Here is a 22,067-nt window from a genome sequence, read left to right as displayed (position 1 = left end):
TAGTTTTAATTTTGCAGGATTCTATTTGTCTGAAGACATACTAGAATACTCTCCCAAATGCTGATGTAGTGAGCAAACAAATTTTAACTATGCTTATTAAATATGCACGAAATGAAGAGACACATATGTTACATTAGATAGAATAAAAGAGTTCAAAGAAAGAGAAGTTTGGACTGAAGCTAACAGCGTCCTTCAAGCCTCATGCGATCCACTGGTCTAGAGTCTGCAGGCGGGTTTCATTTCTTCTCCTGGGCCTTCCCTTCCTCTTCTTTCGTCCTCAAGGGAGATCATTCTTCGTGTGAATCGTAGCAACACCTTACCGTATGGTGGTGTTTTTATTATTGCAGAACACATGACATTCTGCACAATTTATGTTTAGCTTCCTTTCTTCCAAACAGGGAGCGAATTCATAATTGACTGTGCAAGTGACTTGGTACAAACAGGATGCCATCATTATTTAAGTGAATGAATGAATGATTCTTGAATGATTGAGTGAGCAAGAGTAGAACGAACCCTGCCCATTGAAATCTTCTGCCTCCAGTTGATCTAGAAGATTTGGTCACACACCATTGACACACAAATGGCAACCATCTTCTAGGAGCAGAGAGTGACTGATGAGCTCACAGTTGTTTGTTTCTAGGGACATGGCCGCTATTTTATCGAACTGGTCATTCTCCACATTGGAATCTCACATAAACCTTCCTGAGACCCTACATGATGAAACACACACCTTGTTTTTGTTTCCTGACTTTACAAAAATACACATTTAAAACATTTTTTTAGTCCTTATTTATTTTTGAGAGACAGAGAGAGACAGAGCGAGCAGGGGAGGGGCAGACAGAGAGGGAGACATCGAATCCGAAGCAGGCTCCGGGCTCTGAGCCGTCAGCACAGAGCCCGATGTGGGGCTTGAGTCCATGAACTATGACGTCATGGCCTGAGCCAGTGATGGATGCTTAGCCACCCAGGCACCCCGCAAAAATACACATTTTTAATCGGTGTGCCCTACTCTGATATTTCTCTCACAAATGCAATTAAGAGAGAATAATCTCTTTGGGTTTTAGAGGAGGAAGCCTCTCCATAGGAAGAGAGAGAAACAATTCAGACGTAAAAACGGTTCCCTACACCAAACCAAACTGCCACGCAATTTCTGTGTAGACCAAACCCAAGGTAACCAAGTGTTAACCTGTCTGAGATACACACGGACAAATCTGTTGGCAAGACAGAAGTCGGCGGATTTCTGTAGAGCGCCATTTGCTCTCTGACAGGCCCACGTCGAAGTGTGAAAAATATCTCGTGAGACGTGACTTAGGGTGAGAAAAATTACACCTCAGTCTCATTAGTCTGAGAGGTAGTTAGGCCTTCAATCACCCACCTACAGGGTACACAACGTGGTCAGGAAGATAATTAGGATAATTCTCAGTCAACTTTCCTGCCTTAAAAATGCCCAAGGAAGTCATCTGGTCCCCATTTATCTATCTTTCTAATTTCTTTTTCCCCATAAGATAAGTGTGACAAGAAGGACTAATGAACAGGAGAAACCGAGAACCATTTACTGCCTCCAGCCTCGGGACTGATGTAAGAAATGAGAAATCAACTTTGCTTAAAACTTAATAAAATTATCTAAACAGTCTCAGATCTTTTCTGCAACTATGAAAATTCTAAGCAGATCCGTTTATGCCTTACGCTGGCACAATACTGAAGGGGGAAGAAAACGTTCGGACACAGAAGCCTCGGCCCCTACCTGCACCTCCGGGATCAACACCAGCGGTAAATAGCAGGTTTTTGTGACCTATTTTCCAGCAGGTCATCTTCGTTCACTGTTGCAAGATTATGTAACATATTCTCACTCATATCCGTAATTTTCCTCCGCTTCCCTCTGGAGAGTCTGTGGTTCCTCGTTAGTCCAGGGTGGATGGAAGCTGAAGTCATGCTTGCTCCCTGAAGAAGAATGCTATTACTTCACCAGCACAGTCTGGCGGGCCGTCCGCACCGAGAGCTGTCTTCTGTGCCTCCTTTAAGACATTTCTCTCGGGGCGCCTGGGTGGCTCAGTCGGTTGAGCGTCCGTGTCCGGCTCAGGTCATGAATTCGCGGTCCGTGAGTTCGAGCCCCGCGTCGGGCTCTGTGCTGACAGCTCGGAGCCTGGACCCTGCTTCGGATTCTGTGTCTCCCTCTCTCTGACCCTCCCCCGTTCATGCTCTGTCTCTCTCTGTCTTAAAAAAATAAACAAATAAACGTTAAAAAAAACCTTAAAACATTTCTCTGAAACTAGAATCTCCTATGCCCTCAAACACCATTCGCACATCACTCCCTCCCTTGGAGAAATTGCTTTATGAACGAGTGAGCGCACGAAAAATGACAGGAAAAGTTACTATTCTGTATACTCATGGTTATGAAGTCATCGGCATGGACTGAACCCTTACTTTTTGCCAGGCATCGGATATTGGTTACTTCATTTGCTTCCTGTGAAGAGACATGGGAGTGAGGTCGGGCACATACCCCACCCTTCATAGATGGAAGACGGAGGCGTAGAAAATGGAACTGAGCTGCTAGCTAGAAAAAGGCAGAACTGGATCTTCTCCCCTATCTGTGCCCAAGGCGTCTCCAACCCAAAGTCAATTCTAAATACAGAAATTTATGATAAAATTTTTCTTATAGGAATGTACATAACCTAAATATAGAACATATTAGAGCTTGCCACCTTACCATTTCCCACAGCTACTTGGGCTAAAAAAACCTGCCTCTGAGTTTCAGGCTGCTCACTCCTATTTTTATGCCTGGAGGGACTAGGAGTTTCATTGGCTAGGTCTTTCAGTTTTCCAGAAGTATGTGCGGCTTTATGGTTAGGCTGAGGGGGCAGTACCCTCGCCTGGGCAGAGCTGAGGAATCCGGGGTCCCTCTGCTCCTTGGGAAAGAACCCTCGTGCGGCCGCGGCCACAGGACCCGGAGGGGATAGCGGCCTTAGGACTTGCAAGGACAGTAAGCCTGAGTCCTGCCTCTGGGTTTACTCAGCCCCTTCCCTGACCTTGCAATGGATTTGGAGAGCTCTGATGTTCCCTGAACGAGGAGAGGATGTACCAGCCACCAACTGTGATGGCATAACCCGGACGCTCCTCCAGAAACACTGTTTCCCTGCGTGGCATGGTTTACTCACGTTGGTCTCCAGTATTTGGCCTGGACTGGGTTTTCAGTTTTTCTACTAGTGGACCTCTGGATCTGTGGCCCTCGTTTAAGAAGAAAGGGACAGGGGAAGGAAAGGAAAGGAAAGGAAAGGAAAGGAAAGGAAAGGAAAGGGAAGGAAAGGAAAGGAAAGGAAAGGAAGGGAGAGAAAGGAAGGAAGGGAGGGAGGAAGGAAGAAAGGAAAGAAGGAAGGAAGGAAGGAAGGAAGGAAGGAAGGGAGGAAGGGAGGAAGGAAGGAAAAATATTTTCGTTCTTTGCTTTTTCTTATTTTCTGGATGGGCAGCTTTAACTTGCTCTGTGGGAGTGTGGGAGACGATTCTGGGAGGTAATATTCCTTGTGTTCCGTATCCGTGCATGCAGTGGGGTGGACCGATTTTTTTTTAGCAGTCAGAATTCTCTGCTGCAACAATGAAACCTCTGTCTGCTTCGAGCAGGAAAGACATTGGGTGTGAAAACTGCGGGCTCCACGCCGAGCTTCGGAGCAAGGGCGCCCACCCCTTCCGCACGCAGCAAAGTGCCTCGCGGTCACGGCTGAAGACTGGATGCCAGAAGTCTCCCTCCTGCAGCCACAATGCCAGCAGTGTCTATGCCACCTGTGGGTCAGAAACCTGCAAGGGCCTCCCAACAGCCCTGCCTCTAAACCTGAGGCTTCTGGGTCTGCTGATCAGACGAGGTAGAGACTTCCCAATATGATTCCCAGGAGCAGCTGTCCCGTTCTGTAGCTGATGGGCTTGGGATATTTTATTATTATTATTATTATTATTATTATTATTTTTACTTTTGTCTGCCCAGGAGCTCCGATCATTATTCAGATTCGGAACGTTACAAGGGTGGCCCTCGACGCGCTCTGCAGTAACAGAAATAGTCCTGGATTTGTAAGCAGAATGACGAGCAAAGTGTGGTCTCCAGCCCATGATTCCTGGGAAGTGTTGCATTTTTCAAATCGAAAGATCTGTGAGAGATTCAAATGGGAACAAGGACCCAGGCAGCAATCACCGCGAAGCGTTAGCTACTGTACTTTGCACAAAGCTGGAAATGCAGGCTTCAACCACGGTGAGGACCAGCCAGCCTTGCAGCACCTGCAGGAATCTGGGACACCTGAGCCACGTTCTGGTTTCCTGCCCTCAGGACCTTCCCTCCGCGACGTCTCCACTTGGGGACGCGCGTGAATTGGACCCATGACTGAGGGACGAAGGCGTGTTTTAGCAGGCAGTCAAGTGAGAAAGTAAAAGGAATTGATTCTCTGCTGCAAATCTCTGAGACGTGACAATTCTCTTTCAGGCAAACTTTCCCTGAGTGTATGAATGGGAGAAGCTCGTGTCCACCAGTCCTTCTCTCTCCCCTTCCGTCGCTGCGTCGGATGCCCTGATGAACTCCCGGGGAACAAAACATCAGCTCTACTGTCCTCTGATACAAGGAAGAGTTGACAGAAAGCACATTCACACCGGGGTTCCGTTTTTACTGTACTTTCCCCCCACAATTGCGAAAACAGTGACAAAGCTAAGGAGAGTTGGAAAACACAAAAATGGGTTAGAAACAATAATAGAAGTCAGGGAGAAAAAGAGAAATGGCACGCAGATCTCTTCACCTAAGACAATCAACATTTTGACAAATGTCTCTCTTTTTTTTATTGTGTACGATCATATACGTATGCGGTAAAGTACTGTATCATTAGCGTTAGGACAATTATTTTCCACCTCAGGAAATATTTTTCATCGACAGTCTGAGCAGTTCTATTATTTACTGCTAGAGATGTACTACAGACAATGCAGCCACATACATTGCACCTTCCGGAGGTTTCCAGTTTGGGATAACGTGCACGTAATTTCTAAGTGTTTGCACGGAAATCGCTTCTTTAGCAGTGGATTTGCTGGAGGAAAGATTTGGATATTTAAAAAATTCCTGGTAATTATTGTCAAATATGATTCAGAAAAAGATGCGACAGAGACAACATCACCCAAATGTTGGCCACTTGGACATCAGGGTGGTTGCATTTACTTGAAACTTAACTAAATAAAGGAACGTATTACGTTGTATCAATTTGTATTGATATGCTCACTACCAAGGTTTTTAATGTTTATTTTCAAACACTACTGACTTATTTCTCAATCATCATTTTATCATTCTGTTGCGTTTTATTTATCTGCTTACATTCATCATATATTGACTTTATAATTTTGACCTATTAATTTATTGCTTACAGTTGTAGCAATTTCTTTCCCAGTTGATTTGGAAATCTGAATTTTATTTTTGGAACTATTATAACTTGTGCCATCTCCTCTTGATTTTAGACTTAGCAAGTCTTGCTCTACTCATACACATTCAAAAGAAACAGGTGGAATGTTATATACACATGTGTGTATACCCGAACACATTTTAAAAGCACAATATTGAGACAAACAACTCTACACGCTTCTCCACAGCTTAAGAAATAGAGAAACAGTGGGGCGCCTGGGTGGCTCGGTCGGTTAAGCGTCCGACTTCGGCTCAGGTCATGATCTCACGGTCTGTGGGTTCGAGCCCCGCGTCGGGCTCTGTGCTGACAGCTGAGAGCCTGGAGCTTGTTTCAGATTCTGTGTCTCCCTCTCTCTGTGACCCTCCCCCATTCATGCTCTCTCTCTGTCTCAAAAATAAATAAACGTTAAAAAAAAATTAAAAAAAAAAAAAAAGGAAATAGAGAAACATTGGCATCGCACCTGATCCCATCCGTCACCTTGCCCCCCTAGGGTGGACACTAAGATCAATTTTCTGCTTGGGAATTCCCTTGCTATTATATTGGTTAAAAAAAATGCCTCTATCTTGGGGCACCTGGGTGGCTCTATCGGTTAAACATCCAACTCTTGGTTTCAGCTCAGGTCAAGATCTCATGGCTTTGTGGGTTCGAGCCCCAGGTCGGGCTCCACGCTGACAGTGTGCAGCCTGCTTGGGATTCTCTCTCTCCCGTTCTCTCTGCCTCTATTCCTCTCGCGCTGCCTCTGTCTCTCTCAAAATAAATAGACAGACTTTAAAAATGCCTGCATCTCAAAATAATATATTATTTGATTTTGCCAGTTAAAAATGTGTATGTGAGTACCACGTGCACGGTGTGGCAGGCCTTTCTTTTTCAATCACCACGATACCTTTCACTTTCAGTTATGTTCATGGCGATAGCTGTGGTGTGTTTATTTTCAGTCCCGGACATATTACTTTGCGCCTGTGTAGCGTGGTTTAATGATATCTTCCACTGCGGATGAATATTTAATATTCTTCCAATATTTTTCTGCTATAAAGCACACTGCTATAAACATGTACCAGTCAAGGTCCGGTCAGGAGAACTGTGAGTTTTTTTAAAGTTATTTATTTCTTTAGTTTGAGAGAGCCAGAGAACAAGAACGGGGGAGGGGCGGAGAGAAGGAGACAGAGAATCCCAAGCAGGCTCCACGCCGTCAGCGCAGAGCCCGACGTGGGACTCGAGCTCATGAACTGTGAGATCGTGACCTGAGCCAAAATCCAGAGTCAGACGCTTAACTGACGGGGCCTCCCAGGTGCCCTGAGAACTGTGAAAATGTAATTGAAGAGTCGCGAACCAGTCAGGTGGTCTTCGTCTCAAACATGCCTGCAAGGGGGTGGCTGGAGGGAGGGAGGAAAGGAGAGCAGGCAGAGACCCTGCCGTCCTGGAGGAGGCCCTGCGATCGCGGAAGCCACCGCAGGACGTGCGTAGGGCTGGCCCAATGGCGGGGGCGTCTGCGGAGGGTTCGGGCCGCAGCTGGCCACGGGGGCCACAGAGGTGGATGCCACGGGGCGTCTTGCACGCTGACCCCTGGAGGCAGTAAAAACAGCACCCCAGAACCAGGAAAGGAAGCCTTTTCCTGGTACAGTTTTGCAATGACTTTCCAGCGGTGTCCACGGACAGAGCCCAGCTTAGAGCCAGGCGGCAAAGGAGATCTCCGGGCAGGGCCCCCTCCCTGGGAGCACGCAGCGGGGCCAAGAAGTGTGGCTTTGGAGTCGTCGTGTGGCAGTGACCCACTGTGGACCCAAACCTGCTCCTGCTCCTCGTCTAGTGTTCAGGAGCCAGAATTTGCCAGAATTTGCCAGGGCTCCCGCCCAGCAGGGGAAACGCTCTGCCAGTGCCTGCATACATGTTATCATTTTTTAAGAAATGCCAACGACTTTCCAAAACTAGCCTTTGATACTAGTCGACATGCATGTAATCTCTTTGTGGTTTTAATTTTCCTTTTCACAATTACCGAGAAGGTGGAATCTATATGCTTAGTTTTCTGGGCATTTCTGCTTTCCTTTCTGTGCAATGATGCCTCGTTTCGTTCGCTCCCTTCCTCTGCTTGGTGTGTGTGCCCGTGCTCCTTTCTGGTTTGTTTGTTTTGGTTTTTAAATGTTTACTTATTTTTGAGAGACGAGTGTGAGTGGGGGAGGGGCATAGAGCGAGAGGGAGACACAGAAGCCCAAGCAGCCTCCAGGCTCCGAGCTGTCAGCACAAAACCCGACATGGGGCTCGAACTCCCCAGCTGCGAGGTCATGACCTGAGCCAAAGTCAGACACTTAGCCGGCTGAACCACCCAGACGCCCCTCTCAGTTTTTTATATATTAGGAAGATTAACCATTTTTAGTTGTATGCTTTGCAAATATCTTCTCCCAGTGGTCAATGTCTTTATGGTGGCTAGTTGAATAAAATGTATTTGTCTTAATATAATTTTAATGTTAACACTTACTTATTTTCTTTAAGGACTGGGTATCATAGACTTAATTCCTTTTCAGGGACATGAAAAGTTTCTGCCACTTTCCTTATAACGTTTTTTAAATTTGGCTTTGCTTTCGATTCTGTAATCCATTTGGGATTACTTTTGGGGGATAATCATATGGAATCAGTATCAATTTAGCTTTTTTTTAACAATATGGATTGGGGTTGTCCTGACACCATTTGTTGGAGATTTCTTCCGTATTAGACTTATCGGTGCTAAAACTGGTTTCCCTAAGTCTGAGGGGCACACAACACCCTAAATACGTCGTGTAATAAGTCATGACATCAGGGAGGGGGCTTTGCTCCACCTGGCCCTTCTGCAGCAATAAATTGGCAGGTTTTGCAAATCCTCTATAATTGGGAAATGCATTTGTGAAGTTCCGTGAAAAACTTAATTGATTCTTCAGGCAGTGTTTGCAAGAACTGATATTTTTACAACCCATGAGTACACACATTTTTCCATTTACTTAGCCTCGTTTAATGACCTTTAGCAAAGGCTTACAGTTGTGCCCAGAAAGGTTTGGAATCTCTACTGATAGCTTTCTTGCTGGTGTCTGTCTGTTTGTTCATATTTTGTAAAAAATATTTTATTTTCTTTTATTTTATAAGAAGTATTTTATTTTTTTTATTTAAAAAAAATTTTTTTTAACATTTATTTATTTTTGAGACAGAGGGAGACAGAGCATGAATGGGGGAGGGGCAGAGAGAGAGGGAGACACAGAATCGGAAGCAGGCTCCAGGCTCTGAGCCATCAGCCCAGAGCCCGACGCGGGGCTCCAACTCACGGACCATGAGATCGTGACCTGAGCTCGAACTCACAGACCGCGAGATTGTGACCTGAGCTGAAGTCAGACGCTCAACCGACTGGGCCACCCAGGCGCCCCTATAAGAAGTACTTTAAAATTTGTGTTTCCCAAATCCTGTCATCAATGTATAGAAATGTAGCTGAGGTTTTTTTTTTTTAATGTTTATTTATTTATTTTTGAGACAGAGAGAGCGGCAGAGAGAGAAGGGGAGAGAGAGAGCAGGGGAGGGGCAGAAGGAGAGAGAGAATCCCAAGCAGGCTCCACGCTGTCAGTGCAGAGCCTGATGCGGGGCTTGATCCCGCGACCCTGGGATCATGACCTGAGCCGAAATCAGGAGTCGGACTCTCAACCAACGGAGCCCCCCCAGGCGCCCCCGTAGCGAAGTTTTAATAAGGGTTTTATATCTAGTCCCCTTGTGGTACAAGACCTAAAAGTGTGGCCCAGTATTGTGTGCTGCCTTGACATCCGGGAAAACCAGGCAGGCCTGCAGGTTCCCCCCTTGACTTTATTTCCAGAACATGAGGAGGGAGCAGAAGACAAGCTGACCCCCCACCCACCCCTCCACCCCAGGTGGGAGATGTGTGATATTCCCCAGGCTCTCCCGGCTGCCCAAGAACAGAGGCAAGGGGGAAAAACAAAGGTTTAACTGATAGAGGTCACAGTCCTGTAGGAACTGAGTCTCCATCACCCTCCGCAGGGACGTGGGAACAAAGGCAGAAGGAAATGGCAGGTGGAGCTCAATGTCCTGCAGCCCATTGGCAAACACTGGAGGCGGTGTCTCAATGCTGATGCTTCACTAGAGGAAAACCACCTTAGCCTGACAATAGCCAGGCCTCTAGGATCCTGGGAGTCCTCTTTAGCATTTGAAAACCTCACTGGAAACTTCCCAGGCGGGGGAGGGGGGGAAGGGGGGAGGGGAGGGGCTCACCTCTTCCCAACTCCCAAGTATGTAACCAGTCTCTCCTCTTGGTGCCCTGGGAGGCTCTTCCTGCCCACCGTCCTGTCCCTGTGCTTTAAGAAAACCACCTTTTTGCACCAAAGGCGTCTTCAAGAACTCTCCCTTGGTTGTTGGCTCCGGACCCCGCAAACCCCACTGTCACCCCAAACACCTCATCATAACACCCCGTAGACAAACCACCTCCTTATCAAGGGAGCCAGGCAGTTCCCGCTTATCCAAGAGTATGGGCCTGCAAGACCATTGATTTGTTCAAATAAGCCAGCCACGTGCAGCCAGGGGACCCAGTGACCCCTGCCCCTCCTGATATTACAAAGCCCGCCCCCTGCAGCCCCTGGGGGTTCAGCCTGTTGGCAAGGGCAGCCCCTGTGGGGCCGTGTCCCACCCTGTGACCAGCAGAATTGCCAATTTCACCCTCCCGGCGCCACGGGTCACGTCCTGGGCACGAGCCCCACCAGCGTCTCTCCAGCCCCTCCAAGGGGGAGAGCAGGAGCCGGTGAAAAACCACCTTGCCCAGCCTACTTTGAGATTCTAACACTTTGTTTCTACTACCAGTCGTGGTCTCCGAGCAGGTGCCTGGGGTGAACCGTAACTATGTTGAAAATGTTATCAATTCAGCTCCTCCAGTCCTAAGGTTGCCCGCAGCCTGGGGGCTTGTTGCCTGCAGCCAGCAGTAAACAGATTTTTAAAACTCAGTGTGCTGTACAAATGTAACCATTTTAAGAAAAGAATGTAGTAACAGAAGCTTTAGGCAGCCTGACTTAGACAATGGGATCATCGGCCAGTGGTGACCTTTTTACTTCTTCCAAACTTTGTAAACTTTAAGCCCTGGGTTTTCCTTTGAAGTATTGCAGGGGCAGGGCCTCCAGTCTCCTTGACTTTTTCCTGCATTGATACTTGACCATGCGTTCAGTTTCTAGTGAATTGCGCGTAGCATTTCGGGATGGAGACAGTTCCCTTGTCTTCTAGTTTGCCACAAGTGTTTCTTGCGAATCCCTGCAGAATCTGCTAAATTACTTTTAGGATACATCGAGATGATCACAGAGTAGTTAACTTTTATGAATTAATAAAAAATATGAGTGGTGATACACACACACACACACACACACACACACACACACAATCTCCCGATGTCCGACTCGATGTGAACCTGCTGGAGACAGGCCAGCCGGATAAGCGGTTCATTTCTCGATTTTATCGGCTGATATTTTTCAAAGGTTTTCAAATCAGTTTTATTTAACAACGGTTTCTTTCTTATTCTTTTTCTGGATCTAATATCCAGGATTAAAATAAACCATAAAACGAATCAAGCAAGATTCCTCCTTTTCCTATTCTCTGGAAGTGTTTACACAAGAATGGGCCGTGCGTTTTTCCTTCTGAGACTTTAATACTTTTTCTAAAGTATACTTATTTGTTTTGAGGGAGAGAGGGAGCGTGAGCAGGGGAGGGAAGAGAGAGTGAGAGGGAGAGAGAGAGAATCCCAAGCAGGCTCTGCACTGTCAGCACAGAGCCCAACGTGGGGCTCGAACCCACGAACCATGAGATCATGACCCGAGCCGAAATCAAGAGTGGGATGCTTAACCGACTGAGCCACTCAGGCGCTCCTACTTGTGAGATTTTAGTTTTATTTCCGTTTTTGACTCCATTTCGTTACTGGTTATGATGTGGGAACAAAGGTAGAAGCAAATGGCAGATAACGTTAAATTTCCTTAAAACCTGCAGCCCATTGACAGATACTTGAGGCAGCAGAGTTTCTCCAGAACTCTCCTCTGTCTTAATGCTCATGCTTTGCTGGAGGGAAACAAACCTTAGCTTGACAATAGCCAGGCCTCCAGGAACTTGGGAGTCCTCTTTAGCATATGAAAATCTCACTGGAAACTTCCCCTGGACTTGATCTCTTCCAACCCCATAGCATATCACCCGTCTCTCCTCGTGGTCCCAGGGCAGCTCTTCCTGCCCACAGATCCTGTCCCCGTGCTTTAATAAAACCACCTTTTTGCACCAAAGAATGTCTTCAAGAACTCTTTTCTGGCCATGGACTCTGGACCCCACGAACCACACGATCACCCCAAAACTCTCATCAGTTATAACACCATTCAGAATGGCACTATATGCTTGCTTGGCATTTTCATCAAGAAAGTGAGAAAAGGAAAAAGAAAAAAAAAACTACAGAATCGCAAATTGTATACAATACTAGGGTTTTCCAGAGACCAACCTCTGACCTAAAACCACTGAAGAGAAATAGTGGTCCTCTATCCGAATCTCTCACGCTGAGGTGATTGCTGCCTGATGCAGAGTGGCACCTTTGCCGAGGAACTTTCTTTTCTTTCTGTCTCCAAGCAAGCTGGCCTCGGGCACCCTCTTGTCATCCTGAGACCACCTTGGAGTCAGGTAGCGTTGACTGGTATCCTTTACATTTGTGGTTTTCCCTCCATTTTTTTGATGTTTGACCGCTGATAGCTTTTAAAATATCATCTCTCCCTCTCCCCTTGTGTCCCACATCTGGAAAACTGGATCAGAATACTCACGAGCGCCTTCGAGGCAGAAAATTCAAACCATGCAAGCGTCTGCCCACATGGGAAGCCTCTCCTGGTCCCCCCTCCGCCCACAATTAACCCCCCACCCCCAACCGGGCTTCTTTCCTGCTTGCCTCAGAAAGCTTCATTTGCGAGTAGCAAACTTTCTTTATAGTGTCCGCCTTTAACCCAAACTTCAGGTGGGGGGTTTTTCCTCCTTCTGCACAGTGGCTACAACAGAATGGAACTGTCCAGTCTAATTTTAAGCGCCTGTTTATTGAAGAAGTTGCTTAACCGAGTGTGCTCCAAAGCGGCTGGGCCATTTACGTTCCGTAAAATCGTGTTACATCCCACGGTGCTAACCTAGGAGGGTTCTGATTTCTCCTTGTCAACAGTTATTACTGTCTGTCTTCTTGATTATAGCTCCACTGTTGGGAATATGAGGGTATCACATTGTGTTGTTGTCGTTTTACCTTCCCCCACGTGGAGGGCTGAAGGGGGCCGGAGTTGGGGATTTACCTTCCCCAGGGCGGTCAGGCCAGGTTAGGTCTGGTTACCTAGTTTCCGCTGAGGGCCGGCCTTGGGAGGGACACGGGGCTCTGGCAAATTTCAGAATGGTTCCTTTTCCCTCCCCAGCGGGATTTTTCTGCAATATTTATTTTGGGTACCAGTGGAGCCCCTGGAGATGAGTCTCATAGGGCATGGTGGGGGGTGGCTATGACTGCGTCCCTCTGGAGCTCTGATCTCTCAGAGTGGTTTACACTGAGCCCCCAGCAATGACCTCGATCACAGGGAAGCTTCCCCACCCCCCGCCCCGGCCCGGGCTTGTTCTCAAGGCCATGTCCACTGTTGGTCTGTGTCCAGGTGAGCCCTGGCTTTTCACAGTCCAGTCGGTCTCCTCAGTGTTGGGGCAGCGTTTGCCTTCCGTCCCCACCCCCGTCGATTCCAGATCCGAGAAAAATTGCTGATGTTTCCACCCGTTCCCCCTTATACTTGCTACAATGGAACAGCTGTCCCCGAGCTCCCGAAGCTCCGAACTGGAAACCGGCAAGGGTCACACGTTCCCCTGTCGGCTAACGATGCCGGACTCCTTAGCGGGTGTTGGAGAACCTTCTGTGCATCTTCAGTGACATTTCCACTGAAATCTTTTGCCCGTTTTTCTCAGTTGTGTTTTTCTTATTAGTAAGTTGGAAGAGTTCTTTCTGGTTTTCTGGATGCAAGTCTTTGGTCAGCTAGCGGGTCCAAGGATTTGCTCTTTGGCGGTCATTTCATCTTCTAAAATGCCGCCTTCTGAAATACAAGCTTGTGTTCTGGGGAGGCCTGCTTCCTCCGCCTTCTTCCCTCCCGGACCGTGCTGTTGGCTTCCTGCCTACGAACTTGGCCTGACAGCCAGAGATCCTCCTATGTTTTCTTCTAGATGTCGATGGCCTAAGCTCTTCTATTTAAGTCTATGACTTCTTCGAAGTCGGGGTGGCGAATCGGCATGCTAGGACTCTGATTTCATTTGTAACGTGTGCTTTCGTGGTGAAAACACGTGACACAAAATGTACCACCCTTTACCATTTTTAGGTTCAGTTCAGTAGCGTTACCTGCGTGCATTCACGTTGCTGTGGAATTGTTTTCTCCAGATTTGTTTCGTCTTGCAAACTCTATACAGACCCGTTAAACAGCGGCCCCAGCTCCTGCAACGTCCATTCTTTCCCTGGGTTCTGTAGATCTGAGTACTTTAGACGCCTTGTAGAGTGGAAACATAGAACACTTGTCTTTCTGTGACTGGCTTACTCACTCATCGTAATGTTCTCACTGTGCACCCATCCACGTGTGCCCGGATTTCCTTCTTGTTTAAAGCTGAATAATAGTCCATTGTGTGTATAGACCGCTTTATGCTTAGAGGGTCTCATTCCATTACTTAATTAATTTTCACACTTAATACATAATTATCCCCGCACAATCCGTTGAAAAGGGACGCTTCTTTCCCCGCGGGGTTGTGTTCACACCTTGCAGAAAATCACTTGGGAAGAAGTGGAAAGGTTTATTTTCCATTCCGTTCCATTGATCTGTATCACCAAGCCTCGATGCTTGTCCCACCTCATGACGAGGTCACACTTGCGTTGCCCATTTTTATGCGGAATGTTGCGACAGGATCCTGCAGAGAACAGGGCTTCTGATGTTGTTTCTTTGCCTGTTTGCCTAGGAAAGCCAGAAAGAAATATGGCCCAAGGCCACCTGGAAACAGCAGATGCTCTCAGGAGAAATTCTGGTCCTGGACTCAGCCTTCTGGCTGGTTCTGCTTTCTGGTAGTTCCTCTTATTTCAACACCTGTTCAGCTATGTTATTAAAGCGATACTCTTCTCTTTCACCACTGTTTCATGTGTGGGATCAGTTTCTCTACATATCTTCATCTGCCAGATACCAACACCAAACTCTTTTAATACTTAAGCCTCCATAAAATATATTTGGGTTATATTGTGAAAAAAAACGTAAATGTATTTTTTTTTTCCTGAAATTGTAACCAACAGTAAATTATAGACTTAATTTACTGTTTTTCAGTATTTCACTAAAGATGCATTTTGGTTCCTTTTTGAGGTCCCTTTAGAGCTATTCTAACAGTATTTTGGGGAAAAGCATATCAGGCTGTGCCATTGCCTTGTCCTGTGTGCCTCATGGGTACATCTATACTCTGCCTTTTCCCCAGTACAGAATTTGTTCAGGTCCTCGGTCTCACTCAGCTTTGCAACCTTGACAGAGATCTCTGTCTGGCTCACATTGTCGTTTTCAGCATTGAACCAGAACTGCATCTAAGGTAGCCATCACGCTCGGACTGATCACAGCACAAAAGCCTTCCTAAAAGTAGTGCCATTTGACCGAGTTCCGAAGGACGTGTAGCTGGCCCCGTGTGGAAGTGAGGCAGACAGAGGGACGCGTTGGAAAAACACCACCCAGGATTCTCAGGCGTCAGGTGTAAGGAGGGAGGGAGGGATAGCAGAACATGTAGAAAGTGGGTCTTCGTGGACATTGAGGTGGTGCTGAGAAGTTTAGGCTCGTCTGAGGCCAGGGAGATGTATCCATGAACTTTAAACCTAGAAACGGAATGGTCGTATTTGCATTTTAAAATATCATTTTATCCACAGTATCATGAATGAATTAGAAAGACACAAGGCTGAAGACAGAGATAATTTTCACAGCTGTTTCCGTATTTCAGACACGACGCTTAATGCATTTCATGTTTTAATTGAATAAAGTGATACAAAAATTCTTGCAGTGAGAGTCAGATCATTGCTACTATTTTCAAAACTTCCCCACGTTTGGTGCCGACCACAGAGTTCTGAAGAGCTTTTGCTCCGGACAAATTGTCACGTTACCACATCTCCAGGGGCACAGGCGACGTTTCCCAGCAACTGTGAAACAGATTGAGTCCAATTGCAATTTTCAGTGTGAGGCAAATCAAAGATTTTTATCCTGACAGCAAGGTTAAAGCGTCCCCACCCTGGGTAAACAAATGATCATAGTGTCTGAGCACGCGGCCACTTCTGGGTGTTTTCATATATGACAGAAATGCGTATCTTCGGTGTTTTTCGTTGAGAGTGACTTTGGCCAATCTCCATTCCAGAAGACAAAGAAAATAAACAAAAAAACAATGAGTATTTAAGAGAACTTTTGAAAGTCTTGGTGCCCTTAGATTTTAGAGATGACAAAAATGAGGCCCCAGGTCAGACAGCCTTCTAGGAGTCACAAGGGAGCAGAAGGCTGCCACTAGGAGATTAGCCATTAGCTCCAGAGTGACCGCATGTCTTTTTTTTTATGTCTATTTATTTATTTTGCGGGAAGGGAGAGGACGGACAGGGAGAGAGAGGATCCCAAGCAGGCTCCACACTCAGCATGGAGCCCCACGGGGGGCTCCACATCATGACCCTAGCTGAAATCAAGTTGGAAGCTTAACTGACTGAGCTGCCCAGGGACCGCTACAGTGGTTGCGTTTCAAAGGAGTCCAAGCTTCCCTGCTCACTGAACATGCTACAAGGGTAAGTTACTTTTCCTCTCTGAGGGTGGATTTCTACCCAGGCATAAGGGGTGTAACAACACCTGTCTCATGGGGCCATTGTGGGATTCAGTAAACTGTTGTGGCAAGCTCTTAAAACACAGTCTGAGGGGCGCCAGGGTGGCTCAGTGGGTTAAGCGTCCGACTTCGGCTCAGGTCATGATCTCGTGGTCCGTGAGTTTGAGCCCCGCGTCGGGCTCTGTGCTGACAGCTCAGAGCCTGGAGCCCACTTCCGATTCTGTGTCTCCCTCTCTCTGACCCTCCCCTGTTCATGCTCTGTCTCTCTCTGTCTCAAAAATAAATAAACATTAAAAAAAAATTTTTAAAACACAGTCTGACACATGGTTGGTGCTAAATGCATGGTTACTATTGTAGCCTTAAAACATAGCAACAAACTTTTAATTTGAAATGTGAACCGAGGCTTGACCTACATCAAGGGTTTGCTCGTGCGGCTATCCCTCCAGTCTCAGTCAGTCCTTGAGGCCGCTTTGATTTGTGTCACACATTGATTTTCTCCTTTCTGCATTAACTAAGATGATCACAGCCAGAGTAGAATTTACATGTAAATTTCACTTTAATAAAATATGGCAACGTTATCTGGTAAAAATGTATTCTTACATGAACTATACACCTGTGGCCAGGATCAGTAAAATACGTCATCTCTTCCTCCCTTCAGATAAACTATCCTTTACGCGGTTTGCACATCGTATAGTCCTAAAATCCTGTGTTGTGAAGTACTTTTGGAAAACATATTTGGAAAAGTTTGTTACTATGGAATCTAAAAGGATCATGTTTTCATCTTTCTCTACTCATCTCCAACCCCATCTGCACCCTTTGCATACTTCTGGAAAAAATTCATTCGTCCGTCCATCTGTCCATCTATCCATCCATCCATCTGTCCAACCATCTGTTCATCCATCCATCCATCTATCCATCCATCCATCCATCCATCCATCTATCCATCCATCCATCCATCCGTCCATCCATCCATCCGTCCATCCATCCATCTGTCCATCCATCCATCTATCCATCCGTCCATCCATCCATCCATCCATCCCTCCAGCAATTATTAAGTGAGGACACAATACACAGCTCTCAGGCTCCATGATAGGCAGTGGGAATACAAACGAGAAACACAAAACAATTCCACCTTGTTCGGGAGAGAAGAGGAGAGCTATAACCCTGAAATGTTAATATATTGATGCATGTTGTTTTTATAGATATTAAATCTCTGGTGTATGGAACTTTATAAATGAAGCCGACTTTGATCTGACTAAAACAGGTGAGCGCTCACTAGGTAACCCTAGCAACAGGATGGTGGGGGGAGAACAAAGTGGAAACAAGGAACTCATGGCCACCGGATGTATTTGAAGACCACCGGAAGATTTCAAATGGTGTCCACCTCTGGTGTCCACTTCTAAGGGGCCTCGTGTGTCTGGATCAGCAGACTTATTTATCTAGGGAGCTAGTGAAGGTACTTTATTGAAGACTAACCTTTTCAGATTTGTATTTTGTAAAACAAAAGCAAAACCAAAACCCCAAAAAGAAATTAAAAAACCCCACAAGTGTTCACATTGTCTTGACCAGGGGCCATCACTACAACGATGATCAACACTGAGTTCCTTGTGAACTGTATTCAGTTCCATGAATGCCACATACCAACTGTATTGGAAATGCAAAATAAAGTGTGTTCTCTCCTAGTGCTAACATGAAATGTACAGCTATTTTCACCAATCAGTAGTAGTTTTCTTTGATGAGGAAAAAGAATCAAGTGCATTCCATCCCTCTTAAGAGCATGTTTGAAAATATGTATGTTCTAAAATGTATACATTTCGTAAACAGCTACGATGTGCTATGTCTGGACCAAATGCTGTAATGTACTTTATCCCATTCTATTTTTCAAACAACCCTGCTGTTATTAAATTAGTTGCTCACGTAGTAATAGAAGCTGGGGACTCCACTGTGCTAAACACATTCATTTTCAAATGGTCAGGAACATACAGCAATTCTGGGTCTCTGTTTTCCCTGAATACCTACACCCAATTTTGTAAGCCACTTTCTGCTTGTGTTGAAATTATTTGTATTATCTCCCTTATCAAAAAAATGAGTCCTGGAAAAAAAAAAAGGTCTTGGGGAAGAAGTTTGCTGATTTCTATATCCACTCCTAACATGTATAGAATCGATAGTGATTTGATAAAAATGGAATAAATAAATGAGTGATTAACAATAGGGAAAAAAAGCCAATGAACTATTATCCTACCATAAGAACACTTTCAGATGAAACCACTTAAATGGTTTTTATTACATCCATTAGTTTATTCTAAGAATAGTCCATTATTTCAGAGATTATTACAAACAAATACACAGCTAGACATAGCTTTGAAAACCTTTATACCCATAAATTAGTCCATCCAGGCTACTTTAACAAAAATATCACAGACTGCATGGTTTAAACAGCAAACACTTATTTCTTGTACTTCTGGAAGGTGGGAAGTCCAAGATCCAGGAATGCGCACATCCAATGTCTGATGAGAGCGGTCTTCCTGGATCATAGACGGCCATCTTCATGCAGTGGATGGGGGGAGGGAACTCTCTGGGCCCTTCTTTGTAAGGGCATTCATTCCACCAGGAAGGATCCATTTATGACCTAATGACCTCCCAAAGACTCACCTCCTAATGCCGTCACCTTAAGGGTTACAGTTTCAACATATGAATTTTGAGGGGACATAAACATTCAATCCATTGTAACCTCCAAGCAGAGTGTTTGTTTGTTTGTTTGTTTGTTTTAAATAAGGTGAGATTTACATAGTGCAACACACATATTTTATTTAGTGTGCCATTTACTGACGTTTGAGCATGTAGAACATATCTTGATCACATAGAACCAGCCACTATGAGGAAAGTTTCCTAGATTCCTGCTTCAGTCTCACCTCCAAGAAACCATTACTGTTCAGACTGAAAAAAAAAAATAATTACGTGGGTGTAGGTGATTGTCCTGACTTACTTTTGTTCTTAGACTTTGTATTGGTCTCCTCCGGCTGCCATAACAGAACACCACAATCTGGAAGCTCACCCGACAGAAATATATTCACTGTGTCGGACTGTTAGAGGCCAGACGTGCAACCTCAAGGCATTAGCAGAAGTGCTTTCTCCTGAGGCCTCTTTCCTTTTCGTGTAGATGGCCTGTGTCCTCACACGGTCTTTCTTTTGTGCGCTCATGCCCTGAAGGTCTCTGTGTGTGTCCAAATTTCCTCTTCTTACAAGGACACTAGCCACATTGGATCAGGGCCACCGTAATGGCCTCATTTTAACTTAATCACAACTTTAAAGACCTTACCTCCAAATACAGCCACATTCCAAGGTACTGGGTGTTAGGGATCTATCACTTGCGTTTGGGACACGACTTATAATAGATTTCCTATAAATTGACATATGTAACAAGCACTTTTCTATTTGACTTTTCTTGCTCAGCATAATGTGTTTGAGATTCACCTAGGAGGCTACATATATTCCTTTCTGATCTTTTTTTTTCTTTTTCTTTTTTCTTTTTTACTGATGGGTGATATTTCATTAACTACATATGTCACATATTTGTTTTCAGTTTCCTGTTGAACACTTACGTTGTTCCCAATTTGGGTTCTTATGAGCAAAGTGTCTCCTCATTATTTCAAATGAAAAAAATCACAATGTGTCCAATGTTCCCGCATACTCCCACTATTTTTCGAGATAAATATGATCCCCCCTTTTTGTATAAGGAAGGAAGTGAGGTGTTTGTAATTCCCCCAGCTCAGGCAATAAAAGCGTTGGGGCTGCGTCTCTGTGCTAGGTGGTGAGATTCTTTCCCGCCCGTTATCCCGATCACTGAACAAACTCCCACTATTTTTGTATCATGCTCCCTATAAGATGTAGAGTTTCTCCTTACGGGTTTCCGGTCTAAATCCAAGTATACAGCAGGGTTCCGGCCACGAGAAAAACTACTGTTTTTCCCCATTGCCGTAGCGCACTGCTCTGGAGAAGACAGCACACAGTTATACATAATAATTTTGTCATCATCTACCTTCACATGAGTGGTTCAAAGCACCGTTTGAAGAGCTGGCTGATTTACAACCTAACGAAAGGTCATAGGGCATAAGCCTGGAGAGTATTTTAAAAATTATGGAGCTACACCTATTGATTTGACAGATAAGTATAAACTCAGAGTGCTTATTGACTCTGGGTACAGGCAGAGGTTAAAATTAAATGCGCGATTCCTGACTTTACTATTATGTTTGAACTATACCATTTTTCTCTTAAATCATTGTGCCTTTAATAGTCTCTTTATACTGTTTTCAAATGACAAAAAACTCACACGTTATTTACAAAGCATGAATACACAAAACATTGTTTTCCTGTCTGAAGCCCTCATCTTTTCGTGCCCTTGGTAAAATAGTATTTTTTTGCAGAGCCCCGGATCCACGGGAGAGTCGCAAAGCGCTTCTGCCGTGAGAAAACCGCCCTGCTCGCCTTGGGGATATTCGGTTCGGGAAAACGCCGGCATCATCTGGTCTACTGGTGTTGCCTCCCTGACTCACAGTGCAGGGAGAAGCACGAAGTGATATTACAGACAAGTGTTTTATGAGAAATGGGTTGTGCACACACTAAATAGCGATTTTGACTGTTGTGTGCAATCGGGCTCTGAACAAAACCCCCACTGCGCTCAGCACTGTGTTGGGTGCTGGTGTGTGGCAGTGACCATCGGCAAGGAGAGAGGGCCCCTGTCCTCACTCAGCTTGGGTGACACCTGCAGTGTCATTTTAATATTGCCACCCGGTGATTTTGTAAAAAGTCACACAATCATTTAAAAAAAAATTTTTTTTTAACGTTTATTTATTTTTGAGACAGAGAGAGACAGAGCATGAGCAGGGGAGGGTCAGAGAGAGAGGGAGACACAGAATCCGAAACAGGCTCCAGGCTCTGAGCAGTCAGCCCAGAGCCTGACGCGGGGCTCGAACTCACGGACCGCGAGATCGTGACCTGAGCCGAAGTCAGACGCCCAACCGACGGAGCCGCCCAGGGGCCCCAAAAGTCATGCAATCTTTTTAAAAAAATTTTTTTAACGTTTATTTATTTTTGAGACAGAGAGAGACAGAGCATGAACGGGGGAGGGTCAGAGAGAGGGAGACACAGAATCTGAAACAGGCTCCAGGCTCTGAGCTGTCAGCACAGAGCCCGACGCGGGGCTCGAACTCACGGACTGTGAGATCGTGACCTGAGCCGAAGTCGGCTGCTTAACCAACTGGGCCACCCAGGCGCCCCAAAAGTCATGCAATCTTAAATGTGGCATCTCGGGACCCTTGTGTTAAGACATAGAGGAAATCCAGAGTTCCCTTCGGAACAGTGATTGAGAGTTACAGCCACAGATTGCAACACTGTGTTCAGGCACGGTATGGGGGACAGGCTGCCACTGACTTTGATTTGCTAATTATTTTTGCAGAATGACAGGCCAGCTACGCTCTCTAGGAGACTACAAAGGACGTGTCTATTCTGCCTCCTGTAAAAAAGAAAAAAAAAACACAGCCAAGCTCGAAGCTTTTTCCAGGAACTTGTTATAAAAACAAACAAACCAAGAGGCAAGACGGCCATTCCGTGGAGTAGACAGCCAGCCAGACGCCCCCAACCTACTGCCCCGTCATCCGTACTTACATCTTCAGCCAGGTGGACTTCCAGAACCGCTATCCTCCGCTCTGAATTACAGCATATTTCGTGATACGTAATAAATGAGTGGGTCGGCTTTTCTGGAAGGTAAAAGGATTAAATGTCACAATTACATTAGTCAGGGGTAGCTGGTGTCTTTGA

The sequence above is a fragment of the Panthera uncia genome, assembly GCF_023721935.1.
Source record: "Panthera uncia isolate 11264 chromosome A3 unlocalized genomic scaffold, Puncia_PCG_1.0 HiC_scaffold_12, whole genome shotgun sequence".
NCBI lineage: Eukaryota > Metazoa > Chordata > Mammalia > Carnivora > Felidae > Panthera > Panthera uncia.
This window is presented reverse-complemented; position numbering follows the sequence as displayed.